The sequence below is a fragment of the Rhinolophus sinicus genome, chromosome 5 (genome assembly GCF_057876585.1).
Source record: "Rhinolophus sinicus isolate RSI-liver-muscle chromosome 5, RSI-T2T, whole genome shotgun sequence".
NCBI lineage: Eukaryota > Metazoa > Chordata > Mammalia > Chiroptera > Rhinolophidae > Rhinolophus > Rhinolophus sinicus.
In genome coordinates this window covers 90,388,269-90,394,268 of record NC_142505.1, presented here as the reverse complement: position 1 = coordinate 90,394,268, position 6,000 = coordinate 90,388,269, and the positions used below count along the sequence as shown (strand labels likewise).

The window sequence follows — 6,000 nt, the reverse complement described above, 5'->3', positions numbered from 1 at the left end:
TCCGGCCGGAGTGCCGACCGCTGTCTTCCCCGCCCACCCCTGCGCTGCGGCTGCTCCTGCTCCGCTAACCTGCTTGCACCCAGCGAGCTCCCTGTCCGCCCGTCTGTCTGCCCGTCGGCCGGTCCGCGACAGGAGGCCTCCGCTGCGCGGTGAGTGGTATGAGGCGGCAGAGGGGATCGATCCAGGGGACCCCCATGCGGGGGGCTGCATCGCGGCGATCAATAAATGCCCAGTCATCGCCGTCCCATGCCTCCCACCGGGATCCGGGGAGGGTGTGCCCTAGGAGCGGGAGGGTCCCAGGGAGCTGGATCCCAATGGCACGGTCACCGGAGTGGATCTCGAACTAGGTGTGTCTGCAGGAGCGCAGTGGAGCAAATCTAGGGCCGCAGGCGGAGAGCGGAGGCGGACGGAGCCCTGGCTGGGGGAGGGGAGGAGAGGGGAGGAGAGGAGAAGGAAGGGGAGGGGAGGGAGAGGGCCCGCTCTGTAAAGGGTGTGGTCCTGGGGCTGGAGGCACCTGGGCTGAGGCCGCCGGGGCTGCTGGCCCTGCTTCGGAGGGACAGGGGGTCTGGAGAGACCTTGAAGACCCGGGGTTGGGGGCAGCTGGACCGGGATCTAAGGACCCGACCCGTAGGGAAGGGTGTGGCTGAGGCTGAAGACAGTGAACATGAAGAGTCAGACTCTGGCCGCTTCTGAAATGGCTTTGAGTGTGGTATTGGAGGGGGACTGTCTGTGTGCAGACCGGCTGTGCTCGCCTCAGGGCTTTACAAACCCTGCTCGCCTAGAAAGGAGACTCCCAGCGGCGCTCTGGGCCTTGTGGTGGGGCAGCGGCCCCACCCTTCTTTCTGCTCTCCCCAAGCCCAGTTTAGGCCTTTCGGACGCTTGGGAGCCTCAGATAACTCCCCGGACGCCAGGACCGGAGTGAAATTCTTTGAATCCAAATCCCAGCTCCACCATGAATTTGCAGTGTGACCTTGAATTAGTAGCTTTCCCTCTCAGCCTCAGTTTCCTTCTCCAAGTCCAGAGTGGATACACCCAACCCCTCTCAGAGGAAACAGTGTCTGTGAAAATTGATTTGTTTGTCAGCTGCAAGGAATAATTACAGGTTTCAGAAGTCTTGATTCCGTGCTTGTGAAGCCTGGCCCACCGTGGCAGGCCCTGCAAGGGAAAGGGGCAGGGGTCCTTTGTGAGGACCAATCCAGCCTTTGCTTCCTCGTTCTCCCTTCTTTTCTCTAAACCCTGGTGGGTCTACCCTGACTATTCCAAATTTGGACATATGGCTCCCGGTTTGTGAAAGGACTCTGGATTCCCCTAGTCCGCCCTTTCCCTCACTCCCTTACCCTCTCTTGCCCAAAGCATACCGTAAATTGCTGGCCACACTGACCCAGGTGACATATCTTGACCTCTGTAGTCATTCCCTTTCAAGGTGAATGAACTGCCCAGCTTCAGCTCCCACGGACCCTGCCCTTCTAGCCATCAGGCCCTGTGCCAGGCAGAGGGCACTGGCCTGGAGGTTAGTGAAAAGCTGGGTTACAGTTCCAGGTGCTGGTGGTCCTTTGGCAAGCCCCTTCCCTCTCTGGGCCTTAGTTACCCATCTGTAGCAAAGTCTGCTGAATTGGCTGCCACATCCAGGGCTGGTATTCTAGGCTTCAACTGTCTTAAGATTTAGGATTCTGAGTGTTGGGTGGGGCTGGGGAAGGAGTCTGTGGCCTCCATCCCCCCTCTGCAGCTGTGACAGTCACTCACCCATCTTCATTTGCCTTCCACTCCTTGTTCCCAAGGCGGGCTCCTGGGATACAGAAAATATTTGTGGTTTCTGGGTAAGGGCCACAGCTGTTGATGGGGCAGAATGTATTTGTGAGTGTGCAGAGGGAGGGGGCTGACCCTGGGAAGTCAGGGATCTGGCCTCTCAGGGCTGATTCCTGGGATGGGGTGGGGCTGATTCCTGGGTTGGGGTGTAGGGGCTCTGCAGGGATGGGGAGCTGCCAGTGTCTGGAACGTCTGCACTGCAGCACCCAGAGGCAGCACTGGGCTGCCAGCCTCAGCCCCAGCCCTGCCACCAACCACCTGGGTGCCCTGGACACACGTATTATCTCCTGGGCCTTGGTTCCTTCCTCTCTAGAAGGATAGGAGATGTACCCAGGGCACATAGCTGGTAACATGGGTTAGGGCTGCATGGCTCTTCTTGTTGCACCATTCTAGGATTTTCTGGGGAGGCTCAGGGGTGTCACCCCACCCAACTTCCCCAAGATACCTTCTGGGGACAGGATGTGGTTGGTCTTGACCTTGATTTCTGAGTATGCATGTCTCCTCCTCCCCACCCCAACAGAGGAGAGGAAGTCTGTGTATGGTGGGGGTGCCTTTATGCTTAGAATCTTCATGGCTTGGAATCAACCACACTCCCTGTCCTTTCTTCCTGGGATTGAGAAGCCCCCACAGAGACTGGCTAAGAAGGAATGACTGTCCTTGGGTTCTTTGAGCCTCAGATCCCCCGCCTGTAAAGTGAGGATGAGTTTGATATCCACCCTCATGAGATTATAAAATGGCAGGTGTGAAAGTGCCTTGTAAACTGCAGAGTGTGGTGCACAGAGAAGCAAGTGCTACTGTTGTAATCTCAGAAAGTTGCGGTACTTGAGAAGGCAGGTGACCTGAGCCTCAGGTTCCTCATCTGTAAAACGGGTGTCCTGATACTCCTTAAATAATAACAAAATAGCAGCCTCTATTATTTATTGAACCCTTCCAACTTACCAGGACCTGGCTGAGCCCATTTTGCAGATGTGAAAACTCAGCCTTTGAAAGTTTAGGGAAGAAGTAATACACAATGTGTCCTGTGTGCCAGGGCCTCCTCTAAGCAGTAGCCGTGTCAATTCTTTTCATCCTCACCACAAACCCTCTGCAATAGGCACTATTTTGAACCCCCTTTTTACCTGTGAGTATAAGGACTTGCCCAGGGCCTCACAGCTCCTACATAGCGTGTCAGGCTTCAGTCACAGGCCATCAGGCTCCAGCCTCTGTGCTGAGACTCTACACTTGGCTGCTTTTTACGAAAGTGACCTGAGCTGGGATTCAAACCCCGGGCAGTCCAATTCCAAGCCCCAGGCAGCTCGATGATCTCCTGGGGCCTTGTCCAGCCCTGGGATCAATGGTTCTGGGTCAGGAGAGGGAAAGACACTGCTCTCTAAGAAACCCGAGTGCATGAGCCGGGGGCTGTGCCCAGGCACGTGGCCAGCAGTGGCGTTTACCCGCGAGGCTCCTGGAGGGCCCTGGAGCTGGGTCCTGGGTATCTTCCTGCAGCTGGGGGATGTGCCACCAGGAAAGGGGAAAGAGAAGGATCTAGATTTTATAGGCCAGGGGCCTCTGAAGTGGGGTCGACGTACCCTGGCAGGTGCCAAAGATGACTTTCTGGGGTACTGGAAGGAACTATTAGACCTTATTTTATGTGCATTTAATCTCATGCTGAGAAAGTACATTTTTGTTTATCATGATGAATGCACGATTTCTTTTGTTACTGGTGCTATATAGGATCCAAAAAATTGCAGATTAATGCACTAGATTGCCAGCTTCATGGGGGTAGGAGACTCATCTGTCTCATTTTTTAAATTTTATCCCCAACTCCTACCCATAAGCATACAGGAGGTGCTCAATAAATATTTTTTTGCAAAATGAACCCCTGTTTAATGACTGATTTTCTTTATGAGTTGGGCAAGTTACTTAACCTTTCAAGTTATTTCCTCTCCTGGCTATACAATGAGGAGTAAAGCACAGTGTGAAAACCACTAAGCGGGTCGGTTCCTTTTATTCTGTTGAGGGGGGAGCAGAGTTTTGCCACCCCACAATATGCATTTTGGGGGGATATTGTTTATTTTAAGCTGTTTTAATTTTTTTTTTTTTTTTAAACTAAAGACTCAAGAAGAGCCTTTTACCTCCCCCATACCTGCCTAAAAGAATTCAGATAGAAATACCTACTCCAGGAAGGGAGAGCACCTTAGCATATTCACCTTAGCAAATTCACCGTAGCGTAATACGAACTAAGTGTGGCAGGCAGAGAGGGACATAGACTGTAGTTGTTAGACTCCCCTCTGGCTTAGACTCCCATGGTTTCTGGGTGGCCCCATGTTTGCTCCTTCTCAGCTACCTGTAAATTGCCTACCTTCTCTTTGACGTCCAGACCACTGCCTCCCTTTTTCCTTAGCTCAAGATGGTATATGAACATCAACTACTGATTTGTTCTTGGTTCCCATATTCTTATGGAACTCCCATATGTACGTACATGATACATTTGGATGTTTTTTCTTGCTCAACTGTTTCATGTCCGTTTGATTATTAGACCAGTCAGAGAACTTCAATGGTGTAATAAAAGGAGAATTATTTTTCCTTCCCTGCACTGATGTTTTTCAAGGGCGTCATGAAAGAAAGCATGAAAGCTGCTCAGTGCATTTCATCCAACTCTCCTTATGAGTCACACCCTTTGGTAGGGGGTGCAGCAAAGAAGACTATACAGTAATTCTCAAGAAAGAGTAAAATGATGACACACAGATATAAAAATGATCATGTGCTAAAGATTTTATTCTACTCATTAATCAATGACTGGACAAGGCAGATGTTATAACCAGCTCCAAGGAGAATCAGTAGCCACCCTTATATTGAAAGGAAGGTACAAATGGAGGCAAACTGGTTTTTCCACCAGAGGGGGAGAAAAAACAATTGGACCTTCAACCAGATAGGATAGAATGAGCATGTCTATTAGAATTATTTTGCATTACCATCACTTATCTACAAATTGCTGAGCTGTAAATAGCTCACAGACTGAAATCAGATAACCTGGAGAATGTGAAGTACAGATTTCCCTCCACAATACCGTGGAGGCAAACAGCTTCCGTCTAATAGGGGGATGATAAATCCACAGTGGTTGACCCAAACCAGCCGAGTACGAGCGAGTACGAGTGAGCGTAGGTGGTTTCAGAATGCTGTGAGGGTGTAAAGGCCAGAGAAAATCCCCCCTGGCTTTCTAGAAGAGTTGGCAGTATCACCTAGGAAAGCTTTTAAAAATTACCAAAGCCCAGGCCTCACCCCCAAACCATTGAATCAGACTCTCTGGGGGTTGACCTCATGCTTTGGTGATTTGAAAAATTCCTCCTCACTTATTAATGAAACCAGAATTGAAAAGCACTGGTGTTGATGCTAGAAGGCTGGATAGGAAATGCTAGTGGATGCGATTCCAGGTTTAGGGAGGAGAGGCTATGGTAGTAGGTGACAAAGAGGCAGGGGAGGGCAGATAAATCAGGAAAGATGTCAAGGGCTTTGAATGCTGAGCTCGGGGGGCCTGCATTGAAGGGACCCTTGGAAACAAGTGGGCAAAGCAGTGACATGGCTCAAGTTAGGGTTCCTGGGGCATAGGAGTCTGGGTGATTTTTTACATGACCTTCCAGGTTCTTTTTTGCTTTTTTTCAAATTGCCTTTCCTAGACACACCTGGTTTCACCCCCTTACACTCAATGTCTCTTCCCTCCCTAAAAGTGTGCTCTGTGCCTCTAAAGCCCATGAGCTACCTTTTGAGGACAGAAATGCTTTTTCTTATGCTACTGTTTCTGTTCTGCCTGCCACCCCCTCTCTCTCTTCCTTCCTCTGCTTCATTCCATTCTATCAGCCTGAACCCCTAATCTGTATCTTTAACTTTATATATATATAGCAAACATCAAAAATGGAACATAAAAGGACAAGATAAAAAAATTTAGAAACTTGTAATATTCTCATCCTGCACCCCAATGGCTTCTCATGCCCAGTACCCCACTTTGGCAACCACTGCTCTAATAATGATGGCTGTGGTAATAGAAGCCATCACTTATTAAACATTTAATCTGTACCTGACCATGCTAAATATTTTACCTGCCTTACTCCATTGATTTTCACAAAAACTTAATTAGATTGTAATTTCGAAGGTGAAGAAACCAAGTCAGAGAGAAATGACATAACTCACCCAGGGACATGAACTAGGAATTTGCAG

At 50.0% G+C, this 6,000-nt stretch overlaps 1 protein-coding gene across 2 annotated transcripts in view; it reads left to right on the top strand.

Annotated features, from left to right (window-relative positions):
• ANXA6 (annexin A6) overlaps positions 1 to 6,000 on the top strand; it is a 44,951-nt gene continuing 38,951 nt past the window's right edge. Inside the window, exon 1 of one of the 2 annotated variants that reach the window (XM_019734380.3) lies at positions 1 to 149. The gene's annotated coding sequence lies outside the window, so the exon portion shown is untranslated. The remainder of the gene's footprint in view (positions 150 to 6,000) is intronic. The other variant, XM_019734381.3, reaches the window with a different exon arrangement.